The sequence below is a fragment of the Marmota monax genome, unplaced genomic scaffold, assembly GCF_021218885.2.
Source record: "Marmota monax isolate L192 unplaced genomic scaffold, Marmota_monax_Labrador192_F-V1.1 WCK01_AAM20220418_F8-fsc00108, whole genome shotgun sequence".
In the NCBI taxonomy this organism is placed as follows: Eukaryota; Metazoa; Chordata; class Mammalia; order Rodentia; family Sciuridae; genus Marmota; species Marmota monax.
In genome coordinates, this window is record NW_026694593.1 from 852,913 (window position 1) to 866,842 (window position 13,930).

General features: G+C 57.9%; 1 long non-coding RNA gene across 1 annotated transcript; it reads left to right on the forward strand.

Moving 5' to 3' along the window:
* Window positions 1-3,284: 3,284 nt before the first annotated feature.
* Window positions 3,285-7,454, forward strand: LOC131423286 (uncharacterized). Its single transcript, XR_009224644.1, has 3 exons — window positions 3,285-3,451; window positions 6,139-6,322; window positions 7,060-7,454. It is a non-coding gene; the product is annotated as an uncharacterized LOC131423286 (long non-coding RNA).
* The last annotated feature ends 6,476 nt before the right edge of the window (window positions 7,455-13,930 follow it).

Below are 13,930 nucleotides of genomic sequence, written 5' to 3' on the forward strand. Positions count from 1 at the left end.
GGGCAGCCCGTGTCCTCCATGAAAGGGTCCTTCCTCAGAAATGCCCCCTGGGTCTGAGCAGTGCACAGACCGGCAGCGCCCCTCTCCCATGGTGCCACCTGCTCCCGCTTCCTCTCTGTCTATGCTCAGCAGAAACAGAAGGAACCAATATGAATGGCAAGAAGAATTCAGGTTAGACAGCAGGCAGGACTTCTCTGCAATAACAAGAGCTGAGAGGGCCGCGGGAGACACAGCAAGAAATTGGGAATGTTCCTCTGATCTAACCGTACTCCCTCATGGAATGACAGTTTGAGTCCTGGGATTTTTCTAAATAAATAATATTTTTTAAAAAAAAATTCTATGATAATACCCGTGGCACGATCCTAACGGTACTCAGTGGAAAGTGTCAGCTAGGCAGGGTGGAACAGCACAAGAGGCTGAGGCAGGAGGATTGCCAAGTCGAGGCCAGCCTCAGCAATTTAGCAAGGCCCTAAGCAATAAAGGGAGACCCTGTCTCAAAATTAAAAAATAAAAAGGGCTGGGGATGTAACATGGTGGTGAAGCACCCCTGGGTTCAATCCCCAGTGCCCACAAACGAAGACAAAAGAGAAAGCAGGTCTCCTCCCAAGAAGTACCCACTGGTCCTAAGTTCTCCCCCAAATTGTCCACACACCCAAGCCATGTGCACATCCCCCGTTTCCAGGTGGACCCCACCACACAGGCTGCCACTTCTCCAGGCCAGGACCCCGCCACGGGCGGGCAAGCTGTGTCAGCTGAGATTCAGGACACGCTGCTAGGCACCTGGGCCCTGTTCAGGGAAGCCACCGAGAGCTGCCTGGTCCAGCCAGCCCCTCACTGTGCGGAGAAAACTGAGGTCACGGAGGGGAGGGTCAGCAGGTGGAGGTCCTCAGCATGGTGGAGGGTGTGAGGAGAAGAATCTCAGACTCCCCCAATTCACATCCCAGAAGCCCCGGGCTCCCCCATAAGGACAGGGGCTGGCGGGGCAGATGGGGCCGGGCGGCCGCTGGGAAGGGGCTGTTCATTTCCTCAAAACTTGGGCTCCTTCAGGGGCTGGGCCCAGGCTCCCCGGGGCCAGGATGATGCTCCCGGGGTCCCCAGCCCTCATCTGACGGCAGGGCCTGGGGGATTCTTGCCGAGGCCCACGGTGGCCCCTGGGGGTCGGTCCCTGGGGAAGTGGGGTGAGTGGAGGAGGAGGGGGACCGGGCTTGGGGAGGGTCAGCAGGAGAAGCTTCCCTCCACTTCCTGGGCTTGCTGTGGAGCCCAGAGCTGGGGATCCACCTTCTTGGCCCATGTACCCTCTGGGTGTTGGGGGTGGGGTGCCGGGCAGGGGGTGGCAAACCTCTGCCACCGTGAGTGGCCTCCTGCGTGGGAGTCAGGCTCCTGGACAAAGGGCCTGGGGCACCAGGGGGCGTGGGCAGAGGGGCTCCTGTGAGCACAGGGAGGAAAGGGGACAACAGCAGGTGGAGAAGCGACAGGCTCTGCAAACAGAAAGACCCAGACCAGACAGGGGCAGGAGGGGCGGGCCGGGGATGCCAGGACTGGGGTGGGAGGAACCAGGCGGGACACTTCGGAATGTGCCTGAGTCCCACTGAGTATATGCAGATGAGGCCTGTCTGTATGCAAATGAGCCCGTCTGTATGCAGATGAAGAGAGAGGGCATTCTCCTCTCAGGGTTACCATAGAGCCTCACCTCCTCCCCTTCCCTCAGGGCTCCAGCTGTAGGGCGGCCTGGGGAGCGGCCGGGTCTGGGGGTGGGCCACCTGCCACAGAAAGTTAGACTGCAGGAAGGACTGACCAAAGGAAAAAAAGACCAGCTCTGCGAAAGCAACTGGAGATGAAGTAGGGAGAGGGCCAGGTGAGAGTGATCGACGACGTCCCAGGCACAGGAAAGGGAGGCTGGGGAAGAAGGAAGGAAAAGAACCTCAACCGAGCATCCTCCCGGGGCCTCAGGAGTGCCTTCCTTACAGGGACTTTGGGTTCTGGTGAAGACCCTCGGGGGTTTTGAAGACAGGAAGAGGCGGTGTCCTGCCCGGTGTGACCCAGTCACAGCGGAGACTCCTCCTCTCCTTCTCCACCCTTTATTTTATTTTTTTGGTTGTGTTTTGTTTTAGTGCCGGGGATTGAAACCAGAGGTGCTTCACACTGAGCCACAGCCTCGGTCCTTTTTGTTTTGAGACAGGGTCTCCCTGAGTGGCCCAGGCTGGCCTTGACCTTGTGATCCTGCAGCCTCAGCCTCCCAGTTTGCTGGGATTACAGGTGTGGGCCTCTGAACCTGGTGGGAACAGTCTCTTTTTTTGGTACTAGGGATGAACCCAGGGGCACTTTACTCCTAAGCCACATCCCCAGTCCTTTTTAATTTTTTTTTTATTTTGAGACAGATTCTCGCAAAATTGCGCAGACTGGCCTCAAACTTGCGATCCTCCTGCCTCAGCCTCCTGAGATTAAGGGCAGGGTCCACCATGTCTGGCCCCCAGAAGAGTCTTTCTTGTTCTATTGGGAGGTGAAGGGCATCAGGCAGGGTTGGAGGAGCCCCAGAGGGGGGCTGTTGATGGTGGCTGGGTCTCAGGCCTACAGCGGGCTGAGAATCCTCAGGAGACTGGGGGTGAGGCGACGGAGGCAGCTGGTTGAGCAGAAACCAAGAGGGGGACACCAGGGTGGGAAGGAGGTCACAGATAATCCACGGGGACGTAGGATTCAGAGTCTGGGAAAGCTGCCTTCCCAGTCAGGAGACCCAAGCCCTACTTGGGCCTGAATCCGGGCCCTTCCTAGGAGCACAGAGGCGAGGGGTGGGGGGGTCTTTGAAAACAGCCTTCCCTCTTCCTCCGGTGCCCCCAGCCCCCCACACCCAGAGGCTCAGCCAAGGCCTTTGTGGGGAGCTGTGGGGAAGAGAGGCCCCTTGTTGGTTCATTCATCGCTCCGGAGGCTCGGCCCATGCCAGCCCCCAGCACCGGCTGGATCCTCCTTCCTGGGGGTGCCAGCCAGCCCCCCCCCGCCCGCTGCCATAACCCCCTCCCCAGCTCTGCCATTTCCTGGAGCCTTGGGGCCTTGGCCGTGGTCCCGGCTGCAGGATGGCGGGGAGCCCCGGCCCCCGCGGCCCCCGCACCTCGCCATTCACACTCTGGCACGGGAGCCGTGGGAACGCTGGTCAGCAGCTGGGCATCGGTGCCCAGCTCTGCCCACCCCCGGCCCTGCCGACCTCGGAGAGGGGAGAGGAACAGGCTGCCCCCCAAAAAGAGCCCCTCCAGGATGGGGCCCTAGAAATCCTTAGCACTAATTATGAATCTGGGGACAAACGAGACATTTGCAAGTCAATTAGTGACAGAACTTTCCCAGGACAGTTTCATCCAGGCTCAGCTTTAGACAGGGCCACATGCTGGGTCATCCCGTCCCTCCCCGGCCTGTGCCCAGCGGCTGGCAGCTCAGGGACAGAGGCGGGCCTGACGTTGCCTCGGTATGTCTGGGGTTCCAGGGCCCTGGCCGGGCACGAGGGGCTGGAGGGTGACAATGGGATCCGATAATGTCAACTGGAGGTTGACCCAGGGCTGCCACCAAGAGGCATCCCATCAGGGCCAGGCCTCAGCGCCACCTGCCACAGAACCTGGCGGCTTCCAGGAGACGCCAAGGAGACAGTTGAGCCAGGCAGGGTGGGTGGCTGATGGGGAGACAGAAGTCCTTGTGACAGGGCCTGGGGACCCGCCTCCCGAGGACTCCCAGGACAAGAGGAGCCCAAGGGGGACCTTTAAGGGACCTTTAAGCATCCCAGCAGTTGTTCCCAGGCCAGGAGGGACAGGACCCGTGGGGCTGCAATTCACCTGCAGAGAAATTTCCAGGTGGACCAACACGGCCACTTGGGGCCACTCCGTGGCCAGGGACAGAGCACAGGCTCTCACTCCTCCGGGCAGAGACCTTTAGCTGGGAAAGGGGCTAAGAGAGGACCCCTTAATTGGGGGAGGAGGGGAGGGAAAGGGGTCGTGCAGGGCAAAAGCCCTAGAGCCAGCCCCACCATCTGAGGGAGATTAGGGATTATAATTAAAACACATTTGCCGCCTCTGAGCAGGTGGGTAAGGGCTGGTGCTAATGATCTAATTGCTGCCTTTACCAGGGCTTTAGCCAGGGGCTGGCTGCTGGGCTCCGTAATGAGTGGGCCGGGTTTTTTTAAGGGAGGTGGGTGAGAAGAGGCGGGGTCGAGGAGCCGGGAGGGGAGCCTCTTTCTTCCCTTGAACACCCCAGCTCCCGTGCCCATGTGCTCCCGCAGTTCTGCTCCTAATCCCCTCCCAGAGAATCCAAGGTGAAGGTTGACGGTTGCAACCAGTAGAGGTTTTATTGGTTTTGTTTGTTTGTGGTACTAGGCATTGAACCCAGGGGTGCCCGAACTCTGAGCTGTATCTCCAGCCCTCTTTATTTTTTATTTTGAGACAGGGTCTTGCTAAATTGCTGAGGCTGGCCTCCAACTTGCCATCCTCCTGCCTCAGCCTCCCAAATCACTGGGATTACAGGCATGAGCCACCCCTCCTGGCCTAATGGGGTTATCAGTGGCCTGGAAAAGAATTCTGGGAGCCAGGAATGTTGCAGAGGGTTGCATAGGTCCCCAGAGACAGGGAAACACTGAGACAGAGAAGTTAGAGGGAGAAAAGATTGTCCTTGGAATAATTGTAACTGTCATTAATTTAAAATGTGCCAAACTTTGTATTAACCCTTTATCAACTTATTTAACCCTCACAACCACACAGTGAAGACTGAGGAGGGCAATGCCTGCACCCAGAGCCCACCGAGCCACCAGCTAAGTGGACACCAGGGGTCCTGCAGATCAGGGATGGCCCCCTTAAACCCTTTCTTCTCCCTAGGAAGGGCAGATAGGAAAACCCTTCCTAGAGTCAGAGACCTCAGGCTCGAGGTCAAGGGCATGCAGGTTGCCAGCCAAAGACCTCTGGCTCTGGAAGTCACCCAGTTTCTGAAGCCTCCTCTTTGCCTCTTATGCAAAACCCCCCACTGTGACAGGGCATGGTGGCACACTCCTGTAATTCCAGGGATTTGGGAGGCTAAGGCAGGAGGATCACAGTTTTGAGGCCAGCCTCAGCAACTTAGAAAGACCCTGTCTCACAATAAAAAATGAAAAGGGTCAGGGATGTAGCTCAGGATAGAGTGCTCCTGGGTTCAACCTCCAATACAAGAGAGAGAGAGAGAGAGAGAGAGAGAGAGAGGGAGGGAGAGAGTCCTCTGTGAACCTCTGTGACACACTGGTGTCACACCTCTGCGCGCTTGCACATGCTGCTGCCGAGCCACCCTTCTGCGCACCGGCTGACTTCTCGTTCACATGACCCTTCTCTCCCGTGGGCTCCCCCGAGAGCCGAGGGCCAGCGCATTTGTCTGGTGGCTGAGAGCGAGCTGGCCATGAGTTGAGGAAGGAAATGGCCTGGTGAGGGGTGGGTGTTTATTTTTATAAACAAAAGCCCTAAGACAGAGTAGTTCTGGGAGGAACCAGGAGAAAACAGGAACGTGTGTGTCTCTGGGATGGGAACGGGGCTGGAGAAGCCCAGGCGGAGGGAGGCCCGCGCTCTGTAGCCCACTGTTGTGGTTTTTACTGGATTTCTTTCTTTCCCGTATTGCAGATCGAACCCAGGATGCTCTACCATGGAGCCACATCCCCAGCCCTTTTTAAAAATATTTCATTTGGAGACAGGGCCTCACTGAGTTGCTTAGGGCCTCACTAAGTTGCTGAGGCTGGCTTTGAACTTGAGATCCTCCTGCCTCAGCCTCCCAAGCCCTGGGATGACAGGCGTGAGCCACGGTGGCTGGCCAGTTCCCTTCTTTGCTCTATGCCCCACATCACCCTGTCCAGCTGGGCCTGGTCACTGTGTCCTATGGTCCTTCCAGAGCCTTTCAGGATCAGCTTCTCTCCCCCTGCCGCCTCCTCGTCCAGTCGCACTGTAGGCAGAGTGTCTGGATTCTCACTAGCTCTGTGTACATGGGCGAGTCACCAAAGCGCCCTGAGCCAGCACCTTCCTTGTGAGGCAGGGACAGAGATGGTCACTCCCTACTACAGCTGGAGAGCTGAGGAGCTGTCATGTGCACCTCTCTCCCCACCGGAGGGAATCCTGCTGCCGGGTTGCTAATCTGCTGCTGTGTGCCCTTCCTCAGGCCACTTGCCCTCTCTGAAGCTAGAGCCTCCAGTCTGGGTTATGGCTGCATTGTACCTTCACCCTGCCTGTACAGCTGAGCTGGGAGAGAAGGAGCTGCGCTTGCCCAGTCTTAGCTTTCTCGTCTGGAAAATGGGGACACCAACAGAAGCTCTTTCCCAGATCCGCCGGGGGAATTAAATGAGGTAATGTATGTAAAGTGCTTGGTGCAGCACGAAGACCCATCAATGGTGATCATTATTATAGTTATTAAATGGGAGGGGCCTGCAAAATGTGCGAGTCCAGGGAAGGGACACCTCATTATTGCTCCGGCTGGAATAATGAGGCCTGGTGGTAATAGCCCCTCGCGCTCCCAGGCCCTCCTGACAAAGGGACCCAGTGGCTGTGGATGGGCCCCGACAAAGTGAGAAGTGAATGGTGTATAATGGGACATTTAGGGGCTTAGCCCAGGCTGAGGGCTGTGCTGGGAAGAACCCTCCGGCTGTGGCTCCAGGTGCTGAAGGCCCCCGGAGGCCAGGAACACAAGGCCGCCCCTTCCCTGCTCCCAGTCAGCTCCTCCAAGAGCCCTCAGCCGCCAAGACCTGCGCTAATCCCCACCGAGTGCCTTTGAGGTGCCAGGCACTGCCCCGCCTGCTGGGGCAGCCGTCTGCACAAATAGTCCCCATGACCTCTGACCTCACACCCTCTGACCTATATGGAAGATTGACAAGGATCAGGACAAATAAGTTCCACAGACAGGAGGTCAGATGGCGGTGAGCGATCTGGGGAAAAAGAGTTCAGGGCTGGGGGTGGTGGACGACCATTCAAAATGAGGTGCTTAGGGAAGGCTGGATTTTGTTCAACTTTTGTGTGTGTGGAAATTTTTAAATAGTTACAAAGTAAACAGAATAGTATAACGAAGCCCCACCCCTCTGTCATCTAGCTCCAACAACTGGCCATCTTGTTTCATCCCTACTCCCACCTCTCCTCCGACCCGGTCATTTTGAAGCAAATCACACACCACGGCTCCTTGGTTGGACAGCGTGACTTAAGCCAAGGCCAGAGGAGGCCAGCAAGCCAACCGGGTGGCCATTTAGGAGGTGAGCATTGTGGACAGGGCGATGACGGCATGTACACGCCTTCTTACACCTGACTACACCGTGGCACAGGCCTGTAATCCCAGCTCTCAGGAGGCTGAGGAAGGAGGATCGCCAGGTTCAAGGCCAGCCCGTGCAACTTAGTGAGACCCTGTCTCAAAAAAACTTGAAAATAAAATAAAAAGGAAAAGAGGATGTAGCTCAGTGGCCAAGTGCCCCTGGATCCAATCCAGTACCCAAACAAAATAAGACCCCCAAAAAAAACCTGGCCTGGTGTCGGGGAAATCAGCCTCCAATCTCAGCTCTGCACCTAACTGGTGAGTCCCCCTCCAGAAATCGCTTACCTCCCAGTTCCTCACCTGGGAAGTGGGGTTAACACACTTATCCCGGCAAGGCTGCGGGGTCAAGGGTCAAGGTGTTGTCAGGGGGCTCTGGTCCCTGAGGAACTCCACCTCTGGAGAGGTGAGACAAGGTTCGGGGTGCCAGAGGTTAGTGGGGTAGGGAGTGTGGTCTGGGGGTGATTTCCTGGAGAAGGCCACCTCTGAACTCAGTCCCACAGGCCACGCTGGAGGGGAGGGGCCTGCGTGCCTGGGCTTCGCCATGTTTGCTGGCCACCCCTCACCCCTACTTCCCATGGATGGCCCCCTGGGTCCTAGGGAAGGACAGAGGCCTGAATGGGCAACTGTTCTCTGGGGAGGCCTGGCCCCCTTTAAAGGCCCTCATCACCCTCTCCTCTTCCCTCCCAGGGTGATTATCACCAGGAGGGGCCTTTTGGTGGGGGGGGACACAAAGAGACCCTCAGCTCCCATCCTCTAGGCAGGATAATGGGCCATTCACACGGAGGGGACCCCAGCCCCACACCTGGCCCTCTCAGGCAGCCCCCAACCGCCCCATTGTCCCAGGCCCCTTCGCGCCTTGCACCCGGGTGTGGTGGGGAAGTCCAAGCCCCCAGCTGGGCACTCCTGGCCCTTCCCCCACCTCTCCTCGCCTGGACTCTGGGCCCTTTTTTGGGGGGAGGTAACCCTGCCATTCATCCCACACCGGCTCCCTCAGAATTTTGCTCCTCTCGAAAGTCCTTATAGAGCGATGGGAAAATGGGAGGGAATAATTAGGAAAATCATTAGCGTCTCAAGGCCCATCTGAGAGGGATTAAGGGATTAAAGGCCTTCCAACTGATCTCTCCTACTTTAAGGTTGCTGCAGAGGGTTTGTTTCCAGGACTTCCCACCCCCCCTTTCCTCTTTCCCTGAGTTGGGGAAGACTAAAGTCTTGGGGGACTCTCCCTTCAAATGCTGCAGGAAAAGTCAAGACGTTGACGTGGTGGGGAGGGGAGAGGACGGAACAGAAGAGGGAGAGCAGGTGGGGGTCCCTTCCCAGGCTCTCCTGGGTTGCCCCGATCACCCTGTGAGAGGGGCAGAGGCCAGGCCAGAACTGGGGGGACCTGAGGGGAAGCTCAGGTGAGCGTCCAGCTCCTTGAAAGGACCCCGAGGCTCAAACCTGCCAGGATTCTCTTGCCCTTCTGGGTGAGGCCAGCTGGGTCAGAGGGCGCTTGCCACCCATCCTGCTTTGGTAGCCTGAGGCCAGAGGTCAGGGAGGAGAGGATGGAGCAAGGAAGGGATCCGAAGATGGGGTCACCCGAAGACAGGCAGGAAAGACACGACGACAAAGCTAGTCTGGGTTTCTGCTGTTTGAAGTAAGGGACACACGGCCACTGTCCTGGAGCACACAGTCTACTGGGGTGAGCAGATAAGTGCACAACTTCATCCAATATATGTCACATAAATGGGAGAGAGACGTACGGAGGAGATGGGCCTGATCCAGTCGGTGGAGCGCAGAGACAGCTCCCTGGGAGAGATGTCTACGGCTCATTTATGACAGTCTCCTTCCAGTTGGAAGAGGTGGCACTCACCTGTGATCCCAGCAGCTGGGGGGAGGCTGAGGCAGGAGGATCGCAAGTTCAAAGCCAGCCTCAGCAACTTAATGAGACCCTGTCTCTAAATAAAATGTCAAAATTTGCTCAGTGATTAAGTGCCCTGGGTTCAATCCCTGGTGAGAGAGAGAGAGAGAGAGAGGGAGGAGATTCTCCTTCCCACATGACAAGTAGTAGGAGCTCAGTGGCTGTTCCAGTCAGATGCATCTCCAAGCCCTTGACAGAGAATGACTCATTGTGTCACCTAGATGACCCCCTAGCCCGTGGGGTAAGAAAAGCCACTAGGAAAATTCAAGTATTACCTGATGGAACAAAACAGGCCAGGCGGGCACCGAGGGCTGTGGTCACTGGGAGCAGAAGGGACACCTGAGGGTCCACACGGCTCTCCCGGGAGTCTTTTTATTCTTTTCTCCAGTACAAGGACTGAACCCAGGGGTGCTCCACCACTGAGCCACATCCCCAGCCCTTTCTATTTTTTATTCTGAGTCAGGGTCTCAGTTGCCCAGGCTGACCTAGAACTCACAGTCCTCCTGCCTCAGCCTACTGAATCACGGGGATTACAGGCGTGAGCCATGGCACCAGGTTTCCCCAGAGCCTCTGTACACTGTGTCCCCATCCACCTTCCATTCTGGGGAAGAAAGGTACTGGCAGCAGATGCGGTCCCTCTCACACACACCTGGCCTCCCTGGTTCCGGTTTGGGGCCTTTCTGGAGTATAGGACTCCCTCCGTTTCTCTGGAAAGCTCAGCCAAACACTCTCCAAACCTCTGCATCCACCGACCCCACCTGGCAGGGCCTGCAGCAAAGGGAGCAGGAGGTGAATGCACCCCTCCAAGATGGAGGCAGGCAGGAGCCATCCTGGGCCCAGCACCTTGCCAACGGTGCCGGTGATAGATGCTGGCGGCTGCCGCCTGGTGCAGCATTAATAATTGCGTTTATTAATGGTCTTAATTAGCAACTGCCAACAAGAAGCCCGGTGCTAATTCCACCAATAATCGAGGCTTGCGGGGCATGGACAGGAAGGGCGGGCGAGGGGATGGATGGTCTGCGGCCTGGGTAATGACGAGGACGCTGCGGATGGCTCTGGGTCCGCACAGCAGCAGGGGCTGGCCCAGGTGGCTGGAGAGATGGGAGAAAGGGGACCCCCGCCCCCATGGGCTCCCACACCAGGGTTCCTTGGCCCCCCACCGTGCAGCCTCCTCCATGGTGTTGGGACAAAATGAAGCGTGAGGAATTGGGGGGAGGAGGGGGCTCCCGTCTCTGCCTTTAGAGCCAGAACCAGACGGCGGCCTGGGAGGTGGAGGCGAGTCTGTGACAGCCTGAATGAAATGACCTAGAAGGGGATTGGGAACAAGCCCCACAGTGTCCTGGAGTCACATTCCTTGCTCTGGGGAGACGGAGATGGATGGTGCTGGACGGGGAAGGAGGGGACACTGGGCGGGTGGGGGGCTTCTCCAGCTGAGCGCTCTCCTGCCAAGAGGAGAAGGGTGGGAAAATGAAGCCCAGGAACCCAGAGGGTGCCCAGCACAAAGCCCACTTCCTCCCTCAGCCCCGAGCCAAGCGGAGCCTGCCTGGGGCCGGCCTCCAGTCCCCAAGACGAGCCCCGGAACTTCAGACCCAAGGGAGAGAGCCGCCTTCCATGCAGGGCCTGGTCAACCCTCTTCCCAGGGTTCCCAAGGCTGATTCTGGAAATGCCTCGGAGGGGGAGGGCCAGGGGGGAGGAGTGTATGCTGGGGCTCAGGAAAGCCCCCAGAGGCCGCTGGCTCAGCTTCATTCAGAGTGGCCTTGGGGTCTCTGCAGAAGTCTCCATGAAGCCAGGCGGCCCCAGGCCAGAATGCCTTGAGGGTTCCCCATGATCCAGAGGCTGGACAGGAGTGGCTGGGTGACGAGAACTCTGCCTGCTTCTTTGGCACCTGAAGTGCCCGGTTCCCAGCCCTGGTCCTGTGTCTTCAACTTCCCTTCCATCTCATGGTCTCCCAAAGGTTGGCCCAGAGGCCGCCTCCACCTCAGGATGGGGCTGACAGGGACACGGCACCTGGGTCCCCACAGGTGGAGAAGACAGAAGTGGAGGGGAAGAGCTCCATCTTGTGTGGAAGGCTGGCCGAAGCACAAGCACAGGGCCCAGCCGGCTGGGCAGTGCACACCTTCAATCCCAGTTGCTTCGGAGGCTGGGCCAGCAGCATCACAAGTTCAGCACGAGCTGAGCAACTTAGTGAGACCCTGTCTTTTGATAAAAAATAACAATAAAAAGAGCTGGGGATGTGGCTCAGTGGTAGAGCACCCTTGGGTTCAGTCCCCTGTGTGGGTGTGTGTGTGTGTGTGAGAAAAGGAACAGGCCCCTTGGGCTGGGGTTGTGGCTAAGAGGTAGAGCGCTCCTCTGGCATGCGTGAGGCCCTGGGTTCGATCCTCAGCACCGCATAAAAATAAAAAAATAAAAGATATTGCGTCTGCCTATAACTAGAAAATAAACATTAAAAAAAAAAAGGAACAGGCCCCTGAGACTGAGCCCCACCTACCCGAAGACCACCTGCCCTACCAGAACCTCTCCTTCCTCCCCTCATGCAGCCTCTCCTGTGACTGAAACCCTGGACTTCCTGGGACAGTTCTTACTTGGCCCTGATTCATTTTACATCACTGCTTCAAAGGCCCCCAAATCTCCAAAATGGCTCCTCACAAAAGTAGCATGCACCCTTATTCAGGAGGCTTCTTGGTGGTGGTGGTGCAGTCCCGAGGATGGAGCCCAGGGCCTTGTAGTTGCCAGGTAAGGGCTCTGCTGCTGAGCCACAACCCCAATCTCATGAATCCTGGTGGAAGTTTATAAAAGTAGGTTTCTGTCCTGCATTTTTTTTTTTTTTTTTGGTACCAGTGATTGAAACCCAGGAGCACTTAACCTCTGAGCCACATCTCCAGCCTTTTTTAATATTTTGAGACAGGGTCTCGCTGAGTTGCTTAGGGCCTTGCTAAGTTACTGAGGCTGGTTTGAACTCACGATCCTCCTGCCTCAGCCTCCCAAGCCGCTGGAATTCCGGGAGGGCACCACCACACCCAGCCTGTCCTACATTCTTGCTGACTCCAAAGCTCCTATCCTGGAGCTCAGCTTGTAGATGTTCAGGTACAAGGGCCAAGTTCACAGTCAGATTGGGCTCTGCTCTTAACATAGAGCTCCTTTCCTCACTGTCCACAGGTATCCTCCAGTGCTAGAGCACTGCCCTCTGTTAGATGGACACCTCGGCTCGAGTGGAGGGACACCCTCTTTCACTTGTGGGAAGAACCTTTATGTGGCAACTCCCACCTTCATATCACCGGAGAAGTTCATTTTAGTCCCCCTGTGGCTGGCTTTTCTCCCACTTAAAGTGGGGCTCCTTAACAGGTAGTGGATGACCCAGGGAGCCAAGGACAAAGTCCTGGACCTGGCTTGGGGCTTGCAAGACACAGAGGACCCCTTGAGGGCATCTCTGCCTAGTAACTTGCTCTGCTTTCAGGGCACCATGACTTTTTCTCAGGACTCTGGAAGACAACTGGCCTCAGAGACACTTGTGCCAGTCCATGGGGTCAATACGATGTGGGCAAGAAAAAAAGATGGGTGGGGGTTGGGAGGGGAGTGGCTACCAGGTAGGACAGAGTGGGAAGATCATCCACCACCGGCCAAGTCTAAGCCCAGGGCACACAGGCTCTGCAAAGGGAACTAACTTGTGCAGGCCACAGGCTGGGGACAGGACAGCCGCAAACGGGAGCCCACAGCCGTCTGACCCCTAAGTCAAAGGGGGCTGGAATGAGGGGTAGGTAGGAAGGGCACAGGTGACCACTTCTCCTGGGCCCAGTGCCTGTTCCGGTGACCCTCGCCATCCTCCGTGAGCTGGCAGACTCCACTGGCCATCAGACGGCGGGGACACAGACAATGGTGCTCTGTCCCGGGCGGGCGGGCGGGCGGGCGCTCGGGCGACAGCTCATCCCTAATGCAGTGACCGCCTCCCCCACCCGGGCCGGGCCGCCGGCCTCTTTCAGGGTGGAGGCCGGGAGGCGGCGGAGAGCGTTCTCACAGGCCGTTGGGCATTTGCATAGCCAGCTCGCCCTCCCGCCCGCCCGCGCGGAGACATTGGCCGGCTTTGTTCCCGGCGGCGGCGAGGGTGCCCGGCCGGGGCGCGCGGTGGACGGCGGGGAGCGGCTGGGGCCAGACAAAGGGGCCGGGGCGCGGGGCCGGGAGGGCGGGGGATCCCGACGGCGGAGAGCGATATCGGGGTGAGGTGGGGGGACGCGGCTGCCCCGACGGCCACCGCCCGGCACTTGGGACACCCACGCCGTGTCTAATTCTGCCGGAGCTGGGGCTGCCGCGCGCCGTGATGCGAATCCCAATCCGGGGGATCCCGGGCCTTTCCCAGGCTGCGCGGGTTCGGAGCGCAGCGCCGAGTCCTCCAGAGGTCAGGGGGCAGCTCCCGACGCCCCGTCCAGGAGGCTCTGGTTGCCCAAGCACAGAAGCACCCTGAAGTCCCTGGGCCTCCTACCCAGATGTCGTTGGACGGGCAACCCTGTGGTCAGCCCATATACGCTTGCTCCAGGCCAGAACAGTGGCTGCTTCCAGAGAGCTGTTCTGCAATGGCTCTCATCCTGACCCCAGCACAGCCCAGCACTCCCTGGCCCCGGAGGAGTGTCCTCGTCCATCATTATCCCCAGAGCTCAGGCACTGGGGCTGGACAGAGTTCATGAGCGGGCAAGTGTCCGATTGTCCTGCATTGAAACTAATAATGGTGGTGATCAGAGGGGCTGTCTTCAAGGGGCAAAGCCTCATTGT